The following is a 22,892-nucleotide window of genomic DNA, read 5'->3' on the forward strand; positions in this document are numbered from 1 at the left end:
CCTTCTTTGCAACTGTAGCTTTGCATTCCTCACTCTGTTCAGTCACCCTATGATCTGCTTGTACTACAAGCAAAACAAAACTTTTCACTGCACCTAGGTGCATGTAAAAATAATAAAACAAATAAAATATTCAGCAAATCTACAATAAATTTATACCCGACAATTTTAGCTGGTACTTACAGATGAATATCAGGATGATGAAAAACGAAGTACGTGTTAGAATGTCAGACTGGTGAAAGTCGTGAAGTTTGCTGAGTAGTCTATTGATTAGATTCTCCCAGTATTCCCAGAAGTTAGCTTCAGAAGACATTCTGACAGAGCTGCAGGAGAGGAGGAAACGTAAGTTTTACTACAGGATGGTGATGAATGGGCCACTGTAAAAGACAGGTTTATGTTTTAATATTTTTAAAATATCTGGTGATTAGGCAAGGAATGAGCCTGAAAAATATACACAACAGTTAAAGAATCTGAACTTTAGATACAATGGAAAGAAGTGTTTGATTTATAAAACGGGCCTAACAGCACCTGAGGACCTTCTCCAACAGGTGGCCATTTTACTCATTTCCAGCATTTCTTTTCTTTCCTGCAGTCCTGTTATGGATAGAAATCAAGAGTTTTCCATGGCTTGAGATCAGTGTTTGTTTTGTATGTAAAACTTATATATTTTCTTTGTCTTGGAGTGATCATCTCAATTTCCAAAAGCAAGATTTTTGAGAGTTTTAAAGTGAGAAAGGTTATTTATTATCACAGACTTAGTTCTGGTGTAAATTGGGTTAGTAATCTGTAACAGAAGGTTAATGCTCCAGGAATATGGGTTCAAATCTCAGCGTAGCTGATGGTGAAATTCGTAAAAACTCATCTTGTACGCTAATACCCTTTTGGGAAAGAAATTTCTCGTCCTACATGTGACTTCAAAACTATTGTTTGCTGTTGACTGTCCATTGGGCAATTAAGGGTGGACAAGAGATGCTGGAATAGGCAGTGACACCCAGATGGATTGGGCAAATACATAAAAAGAAACCCTGAATACTTATAATGTGACATCTTGCACACAGTACCACACAAACAAGAATAAAACAATATATGATTGTGTCAGTCTCTTTTTAGTTTCTTTCAAGAGTTAATATTTTAGCTGAAGAGGTGCTGTAAATTAGAGAATTCTATGCAAGCTGCAAGACTCCTTACAGTCAAATTTCTGAAGTTATTTCCAGCTGAATTCAAAGTTGGAACAGGTTGGGGGGGTTTCAACTTTCTTTTAAGTTAATGTTGTTTATGTCCTCAGATGCTTAGTTGACTTGCAGCAAGTGATGACTTTCTGTTGGAACTCTGATTTTGCAGAAAAGATTACTGTATTAAAAGCAGAAAACAGAATGATAGCCTCACCATGTAACTTGTCCAATTTCCAAGCTCCTTTTACAAGAAAAAATGATGTTTTGGTTATGGATCCTGTGCAGTCACCTCACACTTTGAGATGCACACTTGGTTTGGATGAGGCAACCAACCATTGGAAGCTGGATGGGATTCATCCACATTCAGTCCACCTGCATTGAGTTATTATATCATATACCCTTGGTGAAACAGGAAGAAAACCTGGCTGGAATTGTCTTGGTCTCTTGCTGATAATCTATCCTTGAACAAAGGGATTTGTGAATTCCTGATTGATTTTGAATGTTCATACTTGGTTAGCTTATACTCAGGACTGTGTGGAACTCAAAACACTAAAGGTCATGTGGTTTGCAGTAGCTATTTTAACAATGTGTTCAAAATTTTAACTTCGTAGCTAATAGTTTAAAATGTACTGGAACATGACATGTATATTCTGAGCATGATTTCAACTGTGGCACACTGGGCTATGAGCTCAGCCTGCGAGTGGTATCCTTTGTGGCCATGTCCACTGAAACAAACTGAGTTGTCTTGGCTATATTCAATGTTGTCAGTTCTTCCTAATGGTATTAGTTGAGGTCACTAACAGCAAGTGGGCAAAGATACTTTCTCGGGTTTAGTAGAATTGGGGCTCAGTTTTAATAAACAGAGACTTATTACATAGTATTTAAGAGCTAATTATGTTGCATTTTATTTTTTACTATTATCAGCATTACATAACTGAGCTATCAGAGTCCTAACTAGACTCAGGATATTCTTAAAAGTAGATAAAACTTATCTTATGAGGTAATCTTTCAGGTACTTGGACTTGAGTAAAGCCTTTGATAAGGTTTCGCATGGGATTCAAGGTGAGCTTGCCAATTGGTTACAAAATTGGATAACCAGCAAGAGATAGACTGATGGTGGAGGATGGGTTTTGAACTGGGGACCTGTGACTCTTGGTGTTGCATAAGAGTCGGTGCTGGATCCACTTTTGTTTGTCATTTACATAAATGATTTAAATGAGAATATAGAAGGCATGGTTAGTAATTTGCAAATGATACCAAGATTGGTGGTATAATGAACCGTGAAGAAGGTTATTTAATATTCCAAAGTAACCTTGATCAATTGGGTCAATGAGCTGAAAAGTGCTAAACTGAGTTTAATTTGAATAAATGCAGACTATTGCATTTTGGTAAAACAAACAAGGACAAGACTTTTACAATTAAAAGTAGGGCTTTGGGTAGGACAGACAGACCAAGAGATTCAGGTCCTTAATTCTTTGAAGTTTGCATTGCAGATATATAAGGTGGTTAAGAAGGCATTTAGCATGCTTGCTTTCATTACTCAGACCTTTTGAGGAGAGGAGTTAGGATAGAACATAGAACATAGAAAAATACAGCGCAGTACAGGCCCTTTGGCCCTCGATGTTGCGCCGATCCAAGCCCACCTAATCTACACTAGCTCACTATCCTCCATATGCCTATCCAATGCCCGTTTAAATGCCCATAAAAGAGGGAGAGTCCACCAGTGATACTGGCAGGGCATTCCATGAACTCATGACTCGCTGAGTAAAGAATCTGCCCCAAACATCTGTCCTATACCTACCACCCCTTAATTTAAAGCTATGCCCCCTCGTAATAGCTGACTCCATACGTGGAAAAAGGTTCTCATGGTCAACCCTATCTAAACCCCTAATCGTCTTGTACACCTCTATCAAGTCACCCCTAAACCTTCTTTTCTCCAATGAAAACAGCCCCAAGTCCCTTAGCCTTTCCTCATACGATCTTCCTACCATACCAGGCAACATCCTGGTAAACCTCCTCTGCACCCATTCCAGTGCCTCCACATCCTTCCTATAGTATGGCGACCAAAACTGCACACAATACTCCAGATGCGGCCGCACCAGAGTCTTATACAACTACAACATGACCTCAGGACTCCGGAACTCAATTCCTCTACCAATAAAAGCCAGTACGCCATATGCCTTCTTCACTGCACTATTTACCTGGGTGGCAACTTTCAGAGATGTGTGTACATGGACACCAAGATCCCTCTGCTCATCCACACTACCAAGTATCCGACCATTAGCCCAGTACCCCATCTTTTTGTTACTCTTACCAAAGTGAATCACCTCACACTTACCCACATTGAACTCCATTTGCCACCTTTCTGCCCAGCTCTGCAGCTTATCTATATCCCGCTGTAACCTGCCACATCCTTCCTCACTGTCAATAACTCCAACGACTTTCGTATCATCCGCAAACTTGCTCACGCAGCCTTCTAGCCCCTCCTCCAGGTCATTTATAAAAATGACAAACAGCAATGGTCCCAAAACAGATCCTTGCGGAACACTGCTAGTAACTGCACTCCAAGATGAACCTTTACCATCAACTACTACACTCTGTCTTCTTCCAGCCAGCCAATTCCTAATCCAAAGCTCCAACTCACCCTCAATGCCATACCTCCGTATTTTTTGCAGTAGCCTACCATGGGGAACCTTATCAAATGCCTTACTAAAATCCATATACACTACATCTACTACTTTACCCTCGTCCACCTCCTTAGTCAACACCTCAAAGAATAAGGTTTGTGAGGCACGACCTGCCCTTCACAAAACCATGCTGACTATCCTTGATCACATTATTCCTATCCAGATGTTCATAAATCCTATCCCTTACAATTCTCTCTAAGACTTTGCCCACAACAGAAGTGAGACTCACCGGCCTATAGTTACTAGGGTTATGCCTACTCCCTTCTTGAACAAGGGAACCACATTTGCTATCCTCCAGTCTTCTGGCACTATTCCTGTAGACAACGAGGACATAAAAATCAAGGCCAATGGCTCTGCAATCTCCTCCCTTGCTTCCCAGAGAATCCTAGGATAAATGCCATCAGGCCCAGGGGACTTATCTATTTTCACCCTTGCCAGAATTTCCAACACCTCTTCCCTGCATACCTCAAAGCCGTCCATTCTAATTAATTGTGACTCAGTATTCATATCGACAACAATGTCCTGTTCCTGAGTGAATACTGACGAAAAGTATTCATTCAGTGCCTCCCCAATCTCTTCAGCCTCCACACGCAACTTCCCATTACTATCCTCGATTGCACCTATTCCTTCCCTAGTCATTCTTTTCTTCCTGACATACCTATAGAAAGCATTTGGGTTTTCCCTAATCCTACTAACTAAGGACTTTTCATGTCCACTCCTTGTTGCTCTTAGCTCTCTCTTTAGATCCTTCCTGGCTACCTTATAACTCTCAATCGCCCCAATTGAACCTTCACGCCTCATCTTTACATAGGCCGCCTTCTTCCCTTTAACAAGGGATTCCAATTCCTTATTAAACCACGGCTCCCTCACACGACCCTTTCCTCCCTGCCTGACAGGTACATACTTATCAAGGACACTCAATAGTTGCTCATTGAACAAGCTCTACATATCAATTGCACCCTTGCCTTGAAGCCTACTTTTCCAAGCCACGCATCCTAAGTCGTGCCTCTCCGTATCATAATTTCCCTGCCCCCAGCTATAACTCTTGCCCTGCAGTGCACACTTATCCCTCTCCATCACTAGAGTAAAAGTCACCGAATTGTGGTCACTGTCCCCAAAGTGCTCACCTACCTCCAATTCTAACACCTGGCCTGGTTTGTTACACAGAACCAAATCCAGTATGGCCTCACCTCTTGTTAGCCTGTCGACATATTGTGTCAGGAAACCCTCCTGCACACTTTGGACAAACACCGACCAGTTGCGGTTGTATAGGACATTGGTTAGGTCTCTTCTGGAGTAGTATGTCCAGTTCTGGTCACCCTGGCGGCACCATGGCTCAGTTATTAGCATTGTTGCCTCACAGCGCCAGAGATCCGTGTTTGACTGCAGCCTTGGGCGACTGTCCATGTGAAGGTTGCACGTTCTCCCCATGTCTGCGTGGTTTCCTCCAGGTACTTCGGCTTTCTCCCACAATCCAAAGATTGTCAGATTAGGTGAATTAGAGTCATAGAGTCATAGAGATGTTCAGCATGGAAACAGACCCTACGGTCCAACCTGTCCATGCCGACCAGATATCCCAACCAATCTAGTCCCATCTGCCAGCACCCGGCCCATATCCCTCCAAACCCTTCCAAATCATATACCCATCCAAATGCCTCTGAAATGTTGCAATTGTACCAGTCTCCACCACTTCCTCTGGCAGCTCATTCCATTCATGCACCACCCTCTGTGTGAAAACGTTGCCCCTTAGATCTCTTTTATATCTTTCCCTTCTCACCCTTAACCTATGCCCTCTAGTTCTGGACTCCCCGACCCCAGGAAAAAGACTTTGTCTATTTATCCTATCCATGCCCCTCATAATTTTGTAAACCTCTATAAGGTTACCCCTCAGCCTCCGACGCTCCAGGGAAAAACAGCCCCAGTCTGTTCAGCCTCTCCCTATAGCTCAAATCCTCCAACCCTGGCAACATCCTTGTAAATCTTTTCTGAACCCTTTCAAGTTTCACAACACCTTTCCGAGAGGAAGAAGACCAGAATTGCACGCAATATTCCAACAGTGGCCTAACTAATGTCCTGTACAGCCGCAACATGATCTCCCAACTCCGACACTCAGTACTCTGACCAATAAAGGAAAGCATACCAAATGCCTTCTTCACTATCCTATCTACCTGCGACTCCACTTTCAATGAGCTATGAATCTGCACTCCAAGGTCTCTCTTTTTAGCAACACTCCCTAGGACCTTACCATTAAATGTATAAGTCCTGCTAATGTTTGCTTTCCCAAAATGCAGCACCTTGCATTTATCTGAATTAAACTCCATCTGCCACTTCTCAGCCTATTGGCCCATCTGGTCCAGATCCTGTTGTAATCTGAGGTAACCCTCTTCGCTGTCCACTACACCTCCAAATTTGGTGTCATCTGCAAACTTACTAACTGTACCTCTTATGCTCGCATCCAAATCATTTATGTAAATGACAAAAAGTGGAGGACCCAGCACCGGTCCTTGTGGCACTCCACTGGTCACAGGCCTTCAATCTGAAAAACAACCCTCCACCACCACCCTCTGTCTTCTACCTTTGAGCCAGTTCTGTATCCAAATGGCTAGTTCTCCCTGTATTCCGTGAGATCTAGCCTTGCTAACCAGTCTCCCATGGGGAACCTTGTCAAACGCCTTAGTGAAGTCCATATAGATCACATCTACCACTCTGCCCTCATCAATCCTCTTTGTTACTTTCTGAAAAAACTTAATCAAGTTTGTGAGACATGATTTCCCACGCATAAAGCCATGTTGACTATCCCAATCAGTCCTTGCCTTTCCAAATACATATACATTGATCATGCCAAATTTAGTGTTCAGGGATGTGTAGGTTAGGTGCATTAGTCAGGGGTAAGTATAGGGTCGGGGAATGGGTCTGGGTGAGTTGCTCTTTGGACAGTGAGTGCGGACTAATTGGGCCAAATGGCCTGTTTTCACACTGTAGCGATTCTGTGATTCTATGAAGGGTACAATTAAGCTGGAGAGGGTTCAGAAGAGATTTACCAAGATGTTATGGAGAGTTTGAATTATGGAAGAACCTAGAACAAAGAACAGCACAGCGTAATACAGGACCTTTGGCCCTTGTTGTTGTGCTGACCTTTTATCCTATTCTAAGATCAAACTAACCAATATACCCTTCATTTTACTCTCATCCATGTGCCTATCCAAGAGTCACTTAAATGTATCTAATGTATCTGACTCCACTACCACTGTCGGCAGTGCATTCTACGCACCCATCACTCTCTGCGTAATGAACAGATATCTCCCCTAAACCTTCCTCCAATCACCTTGAAATTATGCCCCCTCGTAATAGCCTCATGAAAAGGTCTCTGGTTATCCACTCTACCTGTGCCTCTCATCATCTTGTACATCTCTATCAAATCACCTCTCGTCCTTCTTCACTCCAAAGAGAAAAGCCTTAGCTCCCTCAACCTTTCTTCATACAACATGCCCTCTATTCCAGCAGCATCCTGGTAAATCTCTTCCGCACCTTCTCTAAAGCTTCCACATCCTTCCTATAATGAGGTGACCAGAACTAAATGCAATATTCCAAGTGTGGTCTAACTAGGGCTCTATAGAGCTGCAGCATAATCTGTTAAACTGCTAATGAAAGCCAACATACCATATGCCGCCTTAACAATCCTGTCAACTTGGGTGGCATCTTTGAGGGATAGAACATAAAACAATACAGCGCAGAACAGACCCTTTGGCCCTCAGTGTTGCGCCAACCTGTGAACTATTCTCCGCTTGTCCCCCTACACTATCCCATCATCATCCATGTGCTTATCGAAGGATTATTTAAATCTCCCTAATGTGGCTGAGTTGACTACATTGGCAGGTAGGGCATTCCACGCCCTTACCACTCTCTGAGTAAAGAACCTGCCTCTGACATCTGTCTTAAACCTATCACCCCTCAATTTGTAGTTATGCCCCCTCGTACAAACTGACATCATCCTAGGAAAAAGACTTTCACTGTCTACCATATCTAATCCTCTGGACCTTTGATGAACGTGGACCCCAAGATCCCTCTGTTCCTCCAAACTGACAAGAATCCTGCCTTTAACCCTGTATTCTGCATTCAAATCCATCCTTTCAAAATGAATCACTTCACACTTTTCCAGGTAGAACTCCATCTGCCACTTATCAGCCCAGTTCTGCATCCTGTCAATGTCCCGTTGCAACCTACAGCAGCCCTCCACACTATCCACCACTCCTCCAACCTTTGTGTCATTGGCAAACTTACTAACCCACCATTCCACTTCCTCATCAAAGTCATTTATAAAGATCACAAAGAGCAGAGGTCCCAGAACAGGTCCCTGCAGAACACCACTGGTGACCGAGCTCCAGGCTGCATACTTTCCATCTACTAGTACCCTCTGCCTTTTATGGGCCAGCCAATTCTGTATCCAGTCAGATTTCCCTGCATCCCATGCCTCCTTACTTTCTGAATGATGCTACTATGGGGAACATTATCAAACGCCTTGCTAACTTCCATATATACTACATCCACTGCTGTATCTTCATCAATGTGTTTTGTCACATCCTCAAATAATTTAATAAGGCTTGTGAGGCATGACCTGCCCCTCTCAAAGCCATGCTGACTATCTCTAATCAAACTAAGTTTCCCAAGCAATCATAGATCCTGTCTCTCTCAGAATCCTATCCAGTAAATTGCCCACCACTGATGTAAGACAGACTGGTCTGTAATTCCCACCATTATCCCTATTCCAATACTTGAACAAGGGAGCTATTCTCTGCTTGGTAGTGCCGGTGTTGGACTGGGGTGGACAAAGTTAAAAATTGCACAACACAAAGTTATAGTCCAACAGGTTTATTTGGAAGCACTAACTTTTGGAGTGCCCCTCCCTCATTAGGTGGTTGACAACCATATGATGAAGGAGTGCTGCTCCGAAAGCTAGTGCTTCTATATAAGCCTGTTGGGCTGTAACCTGGTGTTGTATGATTTTCAACTTTGAACAAGGGGATAACATTTGGCATCATCCAATCATCTGGTACTACTCCAGTGGACAATGAAGACACAAGGATCATCGCCAAAGGCGCATCAATATCTTGGCTCGCTTCCTGTAGTAACCTTGGGTATATCCCATCTGGCCGAGGGGATTTATCTAGCCTTATATTTTACAAAATTTTCAGCACATCCTCCTTCTTAACATCAACCTGGTTGAGAATATCAGCTAATTTATGCTGTCCTCACAAACATCAAGGTCCCTCTCAGTAGTGAAAACTGAAGCAAAGTATTCATTTCGGACCTCCCTTACCTCCCCTGACTCCAGGCGCTAGTTCCTTCCACTATCCTTGATCAGCCCTACAGTCAGTCTGGCCATTCTCTTGTTCCTCACCTAAGTGTAGAATACCTTGGCATGTTCCTTAATCCTACCTGCTAAAACTATTTCATGTTCCCGTCTAGCTCTCCGAAGTCCATTCTTCAGTTCCTTCCAGGCAACCTTGTAACCTTCTAGAGTCCTACCTGATCCTTGCCTCCTCAGCTTTAAGTAAGCTTCCTTCTTGCTCTTTACTAGATGTTCCACAACCCCTGTCACCCAAGTTTCATTGACCCTACCATCCCCTCCTTGCCTCAGTGGGACAAACCTATCCAACATTATCTGCAAGTGCTCCCTCAACAACCTCCTCATTTCTGTTGTGTATGTCCCTGAGAACATCTGTTCCCAACTTATGCACCCCAGTTCCTGCCTAATAGCATTGTAATTCCCCCTCCCCCAATTAAATACTTTCCCATACCGGCCACTCTTATCCCACTATTTGAGAGGCTAGGTAGGCTGGGGCATTTTTCACTGGAGGTTGAAGTGTGACTGTATAGAGGTTTATAAAATCATGAGGGGTATAGGTAATGTGAATGGCAGGTCTTTTCTCCAGGGAGGGGAATTTCGAGACTAAAGGGCATATTCTTAAGGCAAGAGGAGAAAGATTTTAAAAAGATTCAGGGTCCGTTTTATTCAACAGAATTGTTTGTGTGTGGAATGGCCATCCAAAGGAAGTTACAACATTTCAAAGATATTTAGATAAGTATCTGAATAAGAAATGTTTGGAAGGGTATGGGCCAAGGGCAGGTCAGTGGGACGTTTAGTTTGGGATTGAGGTCGGTATGGACTGGCTAGACTGAAGGATCTGTTTCTGTGCTATGTAATTCTATAACTGTGTTACACTATAGGTAACACTCTTGTTTCTGAGATAGAAGATTGTGGATTTGAGTTCTACTCCAGAGACCAGCATGCATGAATCAGGCTTATGCTTCAGCACAATGTTAAGGGTGTGCTATATTTGTAGACAAACTGTTAAACTGAGGTCCAGGCTGCCATGTTGAAGATACTAAAGAAGAAAAGGAGTGTCCTGGCTGATATTTATCCCAAAACCAAAGCCACCAACACACATTTGGTCATTATCACATTGTCATTTATGGGCCATCACAATGCATAAATTGATGTGCACATTTCCTTCATTAAAACAGTAACCATGCTTTGACACCATTTAATTAAGATTTTGGAGTATGCTGAGGTAGTAAAAATTATGATGTGAATAAAAATGAATCACAGTAAATCAATACTATCTAGAAAGATGAGGGCTGCAGATGCACAGGAACATCATCAACTTAAAGTTCCTAACCAACTTATCCAGCATTTTGATTTGGAAATATATCTCTGTTCCCTCATTATCCTGGGTCAAAATCCTGGAGTTCCCTTCCTATCAGCATTATGGATGTCCTTACATCATATGGGCTGTGGTGTTGCAAGACTGCTGCTCACCATCACCACCTAGACAATTAAAGATGGCTAGTAAGTACGGTGGCACAGTGGTTAGCACTGCTGCCTCACAGCGCCTGAGACCCGGGTTCAATTCCCGCCTCAGGCGACTGACTGTGTGGAGTTTGCACGTTCTCCCCGTGTCTGCGTGGGTTTCCTCCGGGTTATCCGGTTTCCTCCCACAGTCCAAAGATGTGCAGGCCAGGTGAATAGGCCATGCTAAATTGCCCATAGTGTTAGGTAAGGGGTAAATGTAAATGTAAATGTAGATGTATGGGTGGGTTACGCTTCGGCGGGGCGGTGTGGACTTGTTGGGCCGAAGGGCCTGTTTCCACACTGTAAGTAATCTAAAAATCTAATCTAATCTACTGGGGGTGCTAGAAAGACACAGCACATCAGGCAGCATCCAAGGAGCAGGAAGATGCTGCCTGACCTGCTGTGTCTTTCCAGCACCACAGCATCTGCAGTCTTCACTTTCTCTAGGCTGCAGGCTGTGAGATCCATATCCCATGACTGAATTTAAAAAAGTTATTTTCATATTGGTTCTGTATTTTTCTGGAGTAGCCAAACTGTAAGAGATGATGGCAACCTCTTACCCATTGTAACCTGATTCTTACTAACATCCTGAATGTTGACTGTATTGAGTTGTTAGCCAGTGGATGATTACACCAATCCGCTGAAACAGAACTGGAAAACTCTGCTCAGCAGACTTCAGTTCAGAGGATTTTCCAAGAAAACATCCATAATGCAGAAAGAATACTGCAGTCCTTCAAATCTGTCTTATTGAATACCTTTGAGCTTTGGCTCCTGTCCGCAGTAATCATTATCAAACTTTTCTCTGTGGAGGATTCACTGCAAAGATTAGCTTCCTGTCTTAGAAAAACGTATAGGCTACCTAAAAGGAAACACACACTCATTTCATCAATATCTGGCACAGATGTAATGTGCTACTCAAACAAACAAAACAGAAACCATGTCATACTGGAAACCCCAGTCTGGAAAGGGATAGGTCAGCACATTTAAGTGGCTCGATCATTCTCTACCACTGTCACTTTCTATTTTACATTCTTTTTACTTCAGCCATCTCCATTTTGGGAGTAAAGCAATAACTAAGTTAAATTCTCAACTCCATTCCTGGTATATTTATGTTTTAGATCTGTTACTGAATGTTGGGTTTACTTCAGTCTCTATAAAAGCACGTCAACTTATTAAAACATGTCAGATTGGCTTGGTAAGATCAGTGTCCTTACCTCCTTTCATTTAGACTTCTTACACTGAAGTGCCACATTCTCTTCTGCTCTGTGGAACTCACTCACTTTGCATGCACTGCAGTCTGACAGCAGCTATATTCATAGATGTGTTTTCAAAGAAATGACCTCTTTGAGGTGCTCTTGGCTACTGTTCAGAAAATATACGAACTATGTTTGCTATTGCTTGGCCTGAGATGAAGGACAAAGCTACTTTTCATAGGCATTGGAGTGTATTGGCTAAATCCATTAATGCTTGTTGAGCTACTAAATAGGCATTTTATTGTAGCAAGTATAAGGGCAGCCAAGTTGCTCCTACAGACCAATTTGAGTAACTGTTTCAGAGTATAAGGAAATGGCATTGGAATGAATTGCTTTAATAAATATTTTTGACAGAAATTATTTGCGTTAACGTCCTTACCATAGTTAGTACCCAATCGATCAATTTTGGAATAGCCAGTTGAAAAGATTATACTCTGTTTTGGATCTGAAACTGATTTATCAGGAACTGAGTACATGTTGACACAGGAATAAGAGGAGGCCTTTCAGCCCTTTGAATCTATACTCCAACTCAATTAGATCATAGCTGATCTAAACCTTAAATCTCTTAACCCACCAATTTCCTTTGATATTTTACTGAACAAAGTTAATCAATCTCAAGATTTCATGAGGAATTCGATTATCTGGCATTTAATTATCCAGATGTTGGATTATCCAAACAAGATTGCACGGTCCTGATGCTTGACTAAACTATGTTATTTGGCATTTGATTAAATGAATGAAATACTCCCACCTGTGTCCTTTGGATAATCGAGGTTCCTCTGTCGTCTTTTTCCCCAGGCATGGGGAATTGAAAACTAGAGGTTTAAAGTGAGGGGGGAAAGATTTCAGAAGGACCTGAAGGGCAACTTCTCACGCTGAGAGTGGTGCATATGGGTTCCCAGAGAAAGTGGTTGAGGCAGGTACAATAGCAACATTTAAAAAAAATTTGGGTAGGTGCATGGATATGAAGGGTTTAGAGTGATATGGACAAAATGGGGGAAATTGGAATTAGCTGAATGGGTGCCATGGGCCCAGTTTGGGCCCAAGAGTCTGTGTCCATCCTATATTACTGTATGACCCTATCCAAATGGCCAAGGTGGCAGTAGAGTAGGACACTCCAATTAGAGCTTGTCTCTCCACCCATTCTTTTCTTAAGAGTCATAGAGTCGTCTAGAACAGAGACAGGCCCTCCAGCCCAAACTGGTCCATGCCGACCAAAATGTCTATCAACGCTAACCCCATTTCCCTGCACTTAGCCCACATCCTTCTAAACTGTTCCTATCCATGGTTAAAAATCACACAACACCAGGTTATAGTCCAGCAGGTTTTATTGGAAGCACACTAGCTTTCGGAGCGACACTTCTTCATCAGGTTGTAGTGGAGGGCTCAATCCTAACACAGAATTTATAGCAAAAATTTGCAGTGTAGTGTAACTGAAATTATACATTGAAAAATTGATTGTCTGTTAAGCCTTTCATCTGTTAGAATACAATGATAGTTTCACTTCTTTCGTGTGTAAATCACAAAACCTTTTTTAAAAAAAAACTTGCATTCTCGAGTTAGCTGTTAACAATGTTGATAGCTAGACAATATGTTGAAGGCGTTGGCCCCCTGTGTTCTCTGTCTATGCCATGATGTTTAGATTAATTCTAATCTAAAAAGTGAGATAACGGAGTTTTACATAAATTCATGCAGTTTTTGAGCAAAGTACAATGTAACTCTGCAAGTACAAATTCACCCCACAATATATATGTGTGCATGTGGGTCTTTGTCTGTCTGAGTTGGGGTTGTGAATGTGAGAAAGTGTGTATGTGTGTAGTGAGTGCAGAGTGTCTTAAGTCTGTGAGCACCCCCGCACAGACTTAAGACACTCTGCACTCACTACACACACACACGCTTTATTCATGTAGAACTCTGAGCTCAAAAACTGCATGAATTCATGTAAAACTCCGTTATCTCACTTTATAGATTAGAATCAATCTAAACATCATGGCATAGACAGAGAACACAGGAGGCCAACACCTTCAACATATTGTCTAGCTATCACCATTGTTAACAGCTAACCCGAGAATGCAACTATTTAAAAGAAAGGTTTTGTGTTTAAACATGAAAGAAGTGAAACTATCATTGTATTCTAATAGATGAAAGGCTTAACAGACAATCAATTTTTCAATGTATAATTTCAGTTACATCACACTGCAAATTTTTGCTATAAATTCTGTATTAGGATTGATCCCTCCACTACCACCTGATGAAGGAGCGTCGCTCCGAAAGCTAGTGTGCTTCCAATTAAACCTGTTGGACTATAACCTGGTGTTGTGTGATTTTTAACTTTGTCCACCCCAGTTCAACACTGGCATCTCCAAATCATGGTTCCTATCCATGTATTTGTCCAAATGCCTTTAAATGTGCCCACCTCAACCACTTCTGCTGCCGTTCATTCCATTTGCGTACCACCCTTTGTGTGAAAAAGGTTGCCCCTCAGCATCCCTTTTATTCTTTCCCTTATAACCTTAAACTCATGTCCTCTAATCCTTGATTCCTCAACCCTGGGAAAAAGATTGAGTGCGTTCACCCTATCCATGCCTCTCATGATCTTACACACTTAGTCACCCATGCTCTAAAGAAAAATGTTCTAGCTTGTCCAATCTCTTCCAATAACTCAGACCGTTGAGTCTTGGCAACATGCTTTTAAATTTTTTCTGCACTCTTTCAAGTTTAATTACATCCTTCCTGTAACAAGCTGACCAAAACTGAACACTATTTTCCCAAGTGCAGCCTTATCAGTTTCCTGTACAACTGCAACATAACTTCCTAACTTAGATACTCTGCTCTGACCGCTGAAGGCCAGTGTGCCAAAAGCCGCCTTCACTGCTGGGTCTACCTGTGTCTCCACTTTCAGAGAACTGTACACCTGAACTCCAAGGTCCCTCTTTTCTTCTTTTTCTTCCTCTTGGTGCTTTTTCTCTTAGGGCCTCTGTAAACTGCCGGCCCATGTTTCCCGGCCAGGTACAGTGACCTTCTGGAGTGGTATGGTGTTCTGTTGGCCTGGTGCAGCAGCCTCCTCCCATAGCAGCCTCCCGGTGTGATGTGGAAATCTCCTGGCTTGGCACAGCAGCCTCCTCCCATCGTGGCTTCTGGCGTGGTGACCTATCGGCCTAGAGTAATCTCCCAACCTCATGGTTCTCAGAGTGAAGGCCAGCATGGTTTGGAGGGAAGGCCTGGTGTGGGCTGGAAGCTAGGTGCCTGCATGGTCTGTACTGAGCTTTTATTTCTGCACTCCTGGACATTTTATTTCTCTATTGTCTAAGATCTTGTAATGAAAGAAGCTGTACCTAGGTACCTTTTGAACCTAGGTTGGCACTGTAAGTGGTGATGTACAAATTTTTCACTATATTCATTGAGTATATGTGACAATTAAAGCTAATTCTAATTCCACAGCCATTTGGCAAAATGAGTTCCAATATCCCCTGCCCCTTTGTTCTGGTCACCCTTCTATAGAAAGGATGTTGTTAAACTTGAGAGAATGCAGAAAAGATTCTCAAGGATGTTGTCAGGTTTTTAGAGGGTTTGAGCTTGTAGGGAAAGGCTGAATAAGCTGGAGTTTTTTTCTCCCTGGAGCTTAGATGTTTGTAAAATCATAAGAGGCACGGATAGAGTAAATAGCCAAGACCTTTTTCCTAGGATGGAGAGTCCAAAACTAGAATGGATAGGTTTATAGTGAGAGAGGAAAGATTTAAAAAGGACTTGAGGGGTAACTCTTTTACCCAGAGGGAAGTGCATGGATGGAATGAACTGCCGGAGGAGGTGGTGGAGGCTGTTACAATTACAACACTTTTTTAGATTAGATTCTGTACAGTATGGAAACAGACCCTTCGGTCTAACAAGTCCACACCGACCCTCCAAAGAGTAACCCACCCAGACCCTTTCCTCTACCCTATATTTACCCCTAACTAATGCACTTAACACTACAGGAGTTTTGATGGGTACATGAAAGAAGGGTTCAGAGGGATATGGGCAAAATACTGGCAAATGGGGCTGGGTCAAATTACGAAGTCTGGTTGGCACGGATGAGTTGGTCTGAAAGGACTGCTTCTGTGCTATATGACGCTGACTCTGAGTGAGGATTCACTGCCTCCCCCTTGAGATTGAGGTCAACATCACAGTAGTTTTTTAAAAGGTTTTCATACCTGTACATTGTCTTTGAATGACTTTTATGTATGGAAATCTAAATCTGTTGTTGCCCCACAGTTTGTCATCACTAAGTATCCCGAGAATATTTTGATTTTCCCTTCTTGTATTCTAAACAGATGACTTGGATTGCCAAAGGGGATCAAAGGTTATAGGGAGGAAGCGAGAAAATGGGGTTGAAAAACCTATCAGCCATGATTGAATGGCAGAGCTATGTTGATGGGCCGAATGGCCTAATTTCTGCTCATATGTTTTATGGTCTTATGATTACCTTACACTTCCCCATGTTGAGCTCCATCTGTGGTAATTTAGTTGATTTATAGTCTGAAAATGTGTTACTGGAAAAGCGCAGCAGGTCAGGCAGCATCGAAGGAGCAGGAGAATCGACGTTTCAGGCATGAGCCCTTCTTCAGGAATTTTATAGTCTATCTATAACTGAATTATAACCACCTAATTAGGTATCATTTGTAACCTTTTGTGTACACTCTTTATTCCTTAATCTAAGTCCCACCAGTCAGTAAATGTGTGCCATACCACTACTCTGTCCCTTGCCTGCAAACCAATTTCCAGTCTACGTTTCCAACCCAGTATTAGAGGGTTATTCTCCAATTCATATGCTTTTATTTTTGAAAGTAATATCTTGTGTGTAACCTTGTCAAATATCTTTCAGTAATCTGCATAGGCACCATCCATAGTTCAACATCCGTTCACCATGTTAGTGATCTCTGGCGTAAAATAAATCAACAACATTTGTCTGATGTGAATTACTCATTACAATTCCATGCCTCATCTACTGTCTATGTGCGCCATCACTCTGCACTTGGTGAATGATCTTAATAACTTGCCACAGCTGACAGGTGTGTAGTTAAATGGACTTCGTCTTTCCTAAATAATAGAGTGACATTTGAAATGTTCTAATCTAATCTCATAGTCTCCAAATCTACGTAACTTGCAAATATTGTGATTAAGATCCTACAATTTCTTCACCAGTCTGTTGCATTTTAGAACATAGAACATTGCAGCGCAGTACAGGTCCTTCGGCCCTCGATGTTGCGCCGCCCTGTCATATTAATCTGAAGCCCAACCCACCTACACTATTCCATGTACGTCCATTTGCCTGTCCAATGATGACTTAAATGCACTTAAACTTGGCGAATCTACTACCGATGCAGGCAAAGCATTCCATATCCTTATTACTCTCTGTTCTGACTACTCTCTGTTCTCATGTTCTGACTCCCAAATATTTCTATATATTTTATGCCACACTTATTTTTATTTGTGCATGGCATGTGTGTATTGTTGGCAGTGTCAGCCGTTATTGCTACCTTCAACAATAATTTCCATTCCAGACCTTTGATGGAGCAACAATGAAAGAACTGTAACATATTGAGTTTGTGCATCTTTCAGATAGTACACATTGATGCTATTGTGAACTGGTAGGGAAGGGAATACATGTTTAAGAAGATGAATAGGGTACTTACACAGTTGGCTGCTTTGTGTTGGATGGTGACAAGCTCCTAGAGTGGCATTGAAGTAGCATTTAATCAATCAAGTGAAGACTATTCCATTGCCCTCGTGTTATCTCTCGGTGGTGGAAAGTTTTGGGAGTCAGAACATGAATAGCCTGCAACAGAGTACAAAACTTTGACCTTTCTTGTCACCACAGTATTTACAGTATTTAGCTGTTCTCATCACTATTGACCTGAGTATCTTGATTTTTGACAGTTGGCAATTTTGTTGAATATCAAAGGGATGTAGTTAGATTCTCTTGGTGTCGGTCATTGCTTGGAACTGATTTTACTTTTCATTTATCAGCTCAATGTGGAATGTTGTTCATGTGCACTGTCACCTTCACTTTTTGGAGAGTTGCAAAAGGCACTGAATCTTGTAATCACGCCCATTTCTGGAATTATGATGAAGGAACAGTTAAAGTTGGTTGGACCAAACTACTTCCTGAGGAATTCTTGTAGCTCGATCCTGGGACTAAATTGATGGGTGGAATAAAACTACAACCATTTCTTTTATATTAGGTATGATTTCAGTCAGTGGCGAGTTTTCCTAATTTTCATTGATGTTACTTGATGCCATAATTAGTCAGATGCTACCTAATTTCAAGGACGATCACGATCACCTCCTCTCTGGTCTTTGGATACTTTATCAGTCCTGGTTTAAACATGAATAAGGTCTGGAACTAAATGATCCTGGAGGACCTTAAACTGAGTATCAGTGGGCAGGCAGTCATTGACTAAATGTTGTTTTAAAGAAATGTCATGATTGTCTATTTCCACCTCCTAATACTGCCTCACTCTACTGTTGCTGAAAACCCTGTTCATGCCTTTATTACCTCTAGACTTCACTATCTAATATACTATTGGCCAACCTCCATCTTATATCCTAGACCAACTTTTACTCATTCAAAATTATACATCCCATTTCTCAACTTTCCCAGGTCCATTTGCCTATCCCAGCATTTTGACCTACAGTGGTTCCCAATTAAACAGAGCAATAATCTTAAACTTTTCAACTTTGGTTTCTCATCCACATTCCAAGTCACCTCCAAGCCTTTGGAGTCTTTGCATTCCGCCACTTGCAGGCTGTGCTTTCAGCTGCTTTGGCTGCTAAGCTCTAGGTTTTCCTCCCTAAACCTTTCCATATCTCTCTGTTTCTCCTCCTTGAAAATACTTTTTAAAAACTGCATCTGTGGCTTTTGGTCTTCTACTCTTTTGTCCTGATATACTATATTGTCAAGATTCTTATGGTAATGCTGTTATGAAGTACCTGAGGACATTTTACTGTGTTGAAAGCTCTATATAAATGTAAGCTGATGTTTTCCTCTTGGTTTGATATTGCCATTTACCCCATTTACTCAGCTGAACCTGTGTGACACTGAATCATATCTGTAAAGGAACCAACAACCAACTATGTGCTTATCAGCAATCATTACTCACCTTTTCTAAGAATCAGCACCTCTAGAGAGATAACCATTTGGTCTTCAATTTCTAGCCATTGCTCTTAATTTCGTACCTTATGGTCACTCTTTTTGTATGTGTCAATGACATTAGACAAATCAAATAACCTTTGGGTAATAGGATTGGATTGCCATTGTTGAATCAGGAACTGAGAAATGAGCTCATACTCGAGCTGAGAATTAGGTAGTGGGGTCATGCTCCATCCATTGGACGCGGAGCTCACTTTTGGGTCATCCATCTGGCATTAAATTTATAGCACTAGAGTTTTTTTTTGTATTCATTCATGGAATGTGGGCGTTGCTGGGCCAGCCCATCCTAGTTGCCACTTTATTGAGGAAACGTGTTTCTGTTTTTGTATAGCATTGCTACCAATTATATAAGATGAGACAGTCTATCACAACACAGATATTCTTGTCCATGAAATTACACATTTATGTTGACCTCCGCTATCCAATACATTTTTCATCATTAAACCACTTGCATGGAAATGCTTAAGTTAGTTCTGAAGCTTTCTTTACTGCAAAGGTCTGGATGGAGTAGAATTTGTACGAAGCGCCCAATATGTCAATAGTCCGACGAGGGAAGGGGCCATATTGGACCTGGTACTGGGGAATGAGCGGTAGAAGTTGCGGTGGGGGATTTCTTTGGGAACAGTAACCACAATTCTGTAAGTTTTAGAATACTCATAGATAAAGAAGAGGGTGGTCCTAAGGGAAGAGTACTAAACTGGGCCAAGGCCAATTATATCAAAATTAGGCAGGAACTGGGAAATGTGGATTGGACACAGCTATTTGAAGGGAAGTCCACAATTGAGATGTGGGAGGCTTTCAAAGATAGGTTAACGGTAGTGCAGGATAGGCATATCCCGTTGAAGGCAAAGGATAGGAAGGGCAAGATTAGTGAACCGTGAATGACAGGAGAAATTGTACAACTAGCCAAGAGGAAAAGGGAATCATACAAAAAGTCTAGGCAGCTAAGAACAGAACGGGCCCTGGAGGAATATCAGAAGAGGAGGGCAAGTCTTAAACGAGGAATCAAGCAGGCTAAAAGGGCTCATGAAATAGCTTTAGCGAGCAGAATTAAGGAAAATCCCAAAGAATTTTATTCTTTATATAAGAAGCAAGTGGGTAATGAGAGAAAGGATTGGTCCACTAAAAGATAATGAAGGAAGACTGTGTGCCGTACCTGAGAGAATGTGAGAGATTTGAATGATTACTTTGCATCAGTGTTCACTGAGGAGAGGAACATGTTGAATCTTGAGATTAGAGATAGATGTTTGATTAGTCTGGATCACGTTGGCATAAGTTGGAAAGATGTGTTGGGTATGCTAGAGGTTATTAAGGTGGAACAAATCCCTAGGACTGGATGGGATCTATCCCATGTTGCTGAGGGAGGCGAGAGAGGAAATAGCTGGGGCCCTGACAGATATTTTTGTGGCATCCTTAAACACAGGTGAGGTGCTGGAGGACTGGAAGGTTGCTCATGTTGTCCCCCTGAACAAGAAGGGTAGTAGGGATATTCCAGGTAACTATAGACCAGTGAGCCTGATGTCGGTGGTGGGGAAGTTGCTGGAGAGGGTACTGAGAGAGAGGATCTATTTATATTTAGAAAAGAATGAGCTTATCAGAGATAGTCAACATGGTTTTGTGCAGGGGAGATTGTGCCTTACCAACTTAATAGAATTCTTCGAGGAAGTGACTAAGTTGTTGGATGAAGGAAGGGCTGTTGATGTCATTATACATGGACTTTAGTAAGGCGTTTGATAAGGTTCCCCACTGTAGACTAATGGAGAAAATGAAGTCACATGGTGTGCAGGGTGTTCTAGCTAGGTGGATAAAGAACTGGTTGAGCAACAGGAGACAGAGAGTAGTAGTTGAAGGGAGTTTCTCAAAATGGAGAAACGTGACCAGTGGTGTTCAACAGGGGTCAGTGCTGGGGCTGCTGTTGTTTGTAATATACATAAATGATCTGTAAGAGGGCACTGTTGGTATGATCAACAAGTTTGCAGATGACACAAAGATTGGTGGAGTAGTAGAAAGCGTAAGGGACTGTCAGAGAATACAGGAGGATATAGATAGACTGGAGAGTTGGGTGGAAAAGTGGCAGATGGCTTTCAATCCAGACAAATGTGATTTAGGCAAATGCATTTAGGCAAATCTAATTCTAGAGCAAATTATACAATGAATGGAAGAGCCTTGGGAAAAGTTGATGGGCAGAGAGATCTGGGAGTGCAGGTCCACTGTACCTTGAAGGTTGCTGCACAGGTGGATAGAGTGGTCAAGAAGGCATATAGTATGCTTGCCTTCATTGGACGGGGTATTGAGTATAAGAGCTGTCGAGTCATGTTAAAATTGTACAAGACTTTGGTTTGGCCGCATTTAGAATACTGTGTACAGTTCTGGTCGCCACATTACCAAAAGGATGTGGACGCTTTGGAGAGGGTGCAGAGAAGGTTTACGAGGATGTTGCCTGATATGGAAGGTGCTAGCTATGAAGAGAGATTGAGTAGGTTAGGTTTATTTTCGCTAGAAAAAAGGAGATTGAGGGGGGACCTGATTGAGGTTTACAAAATCATGAAGGGTATAGACAGTGTGGATAGAGACCAGCATTTTCCAAGGGTGAAGGATTCAATAACGAGAGGTGATGCTTCCAAGATGAAAGGTGGAAAGTTTAAGGGGGATACATGCGGCAAGTACTTCACACAGAGGGTGGTGGGCATTTGGAATGCGTTGCCAGCAGAGGTGGTAGAGGCAGGCATGGTAGATTCATTTATGATGCGTTTGGACAGATGCATGTGTAGGTGGGGAGCAGAGGAATACAAATGCTTAGGAATTGACCGACTGGTTTAGACAGTATATTTGGATCGGCTCAGGCTTGGAGGGCCGAAGGGCCTGTTCCTGGGCTGTAAATGTTCTTTGTTCTCTTTGTTCAGAGGGCTGTTGATGCTGAGTTTATTGATTTATTATAGGTAAGGGAATTGAGGGTTATGGGGATAAGGAAGGAAAGTGAATTTGAGGATTATTAGATCATCAGCTGATTGGTGGAATAGACCTGATGAACTAAATAGCTTCTTTTCCTATGTCAAATGGTCTAAAGCCTCTAAGTTAGCCTGTTCAAACTTTTGGAACTACTTTTGTGAACAAAGATGGAGGACCAATATGGCATGACAGATACCAGGACTTTCTCATTGGTTCAGTTCCAGAAGTGCTGGCAACTCTCCTATGCTTTGTCCGAGTGCCCATTTTTTCTGTGCAGGTCAGTACGAGGTTCTTCATCTGTAGGTTCAGCCATCACAGCCAAGCCCAATCCTGTCCTTGCACGGTGTTTACATGCGTTGTTTCTAGTTAAAATGGATGAAGAAAGAATTGAGCTGGAAGACCTTACTGGCTTTTGCTCTGCATGGCTTGTGAGTGCGAGACTCCATGGTGCCCAAGCCATATAGATGGAGTTTTCCATGGCAGTGGTTACCACACACATTATTGATGCATTTGTTAGTTTTTGAGCTCCAAAGACGCAATGAAATGGAACACCCATAATTTTTGTCGGATTTGAAAGCTGTTGTCAAATCTTCATTTCCAGTTAAAAATGCAGACCGAGGTCTTTATTCCCTCCTCTTTTCCCCATTAGTCATATTAATTGTGGGTCTCCATACTCCAGCTGTAGTAAGATAGTTGTTAAATAGGACAACGGCACGTTTGGATGCTAAGTCTCATTTTTCATGCTACCCAAACTTAAAAGCTTTGTACCCCGACAACTATTGTTTGCCAATA

General features: G+C 42.1%; 1 protein-coding gene and 1 long non-coding RNA gene across 5 annotated transcripts in view; one reads left to right on the forward strand and one right to left on the reverse strand.

The window, feature by feature from the left end:
* The window catches only part of recql5 (RecQ helicase-like 5), a 134,166-nt gene that overhangs the window by 64,496 nt on the left and 46,778 nt on the right, over positions 1-22,892 (forward strand). The gene's annotated exons all lie outside the window — the stretch shown is intronic.
* The window catches only part of LOC140463799 (uncharacterized), a 76,691-nt gene that overhangs the window by 2,129 nt on the left and 51,670 nt on the right, over positions 1-22,892 (reverse strand). For both annotated transcript variants that reach the window (XR_011954781.1, XR_011954780.1), the window contains 2 exons: positions 17,635-17,777; positions 181-320 (listed from right to left, as the gene is read on the reverse strand). This is a non-coding gene — a long non-coding RNA (uncharacterized lncRNA). The remainder of the gene's footprint in view (positions 1-180; positions 321-17,634; positions 17,778-22,892) is intronic.

Source organism: Chiloscyllium punctatum, chromosome 39 (genome assembly GCF_047496795.1).
Source record: "Chiloscyllium punctatum isolate Juve2018m chromosome 39, sChiPun1.3, whole genome shotgun sequence".
Taxonomy (NCBI): domain Eukaryota; kingdom Metazoa; phylum Chordata; class Chondrichthyes; order Orectolobiformes; family Hemiscylliidae; genus Chiloscyllium; species Chiloscyllium punctatum.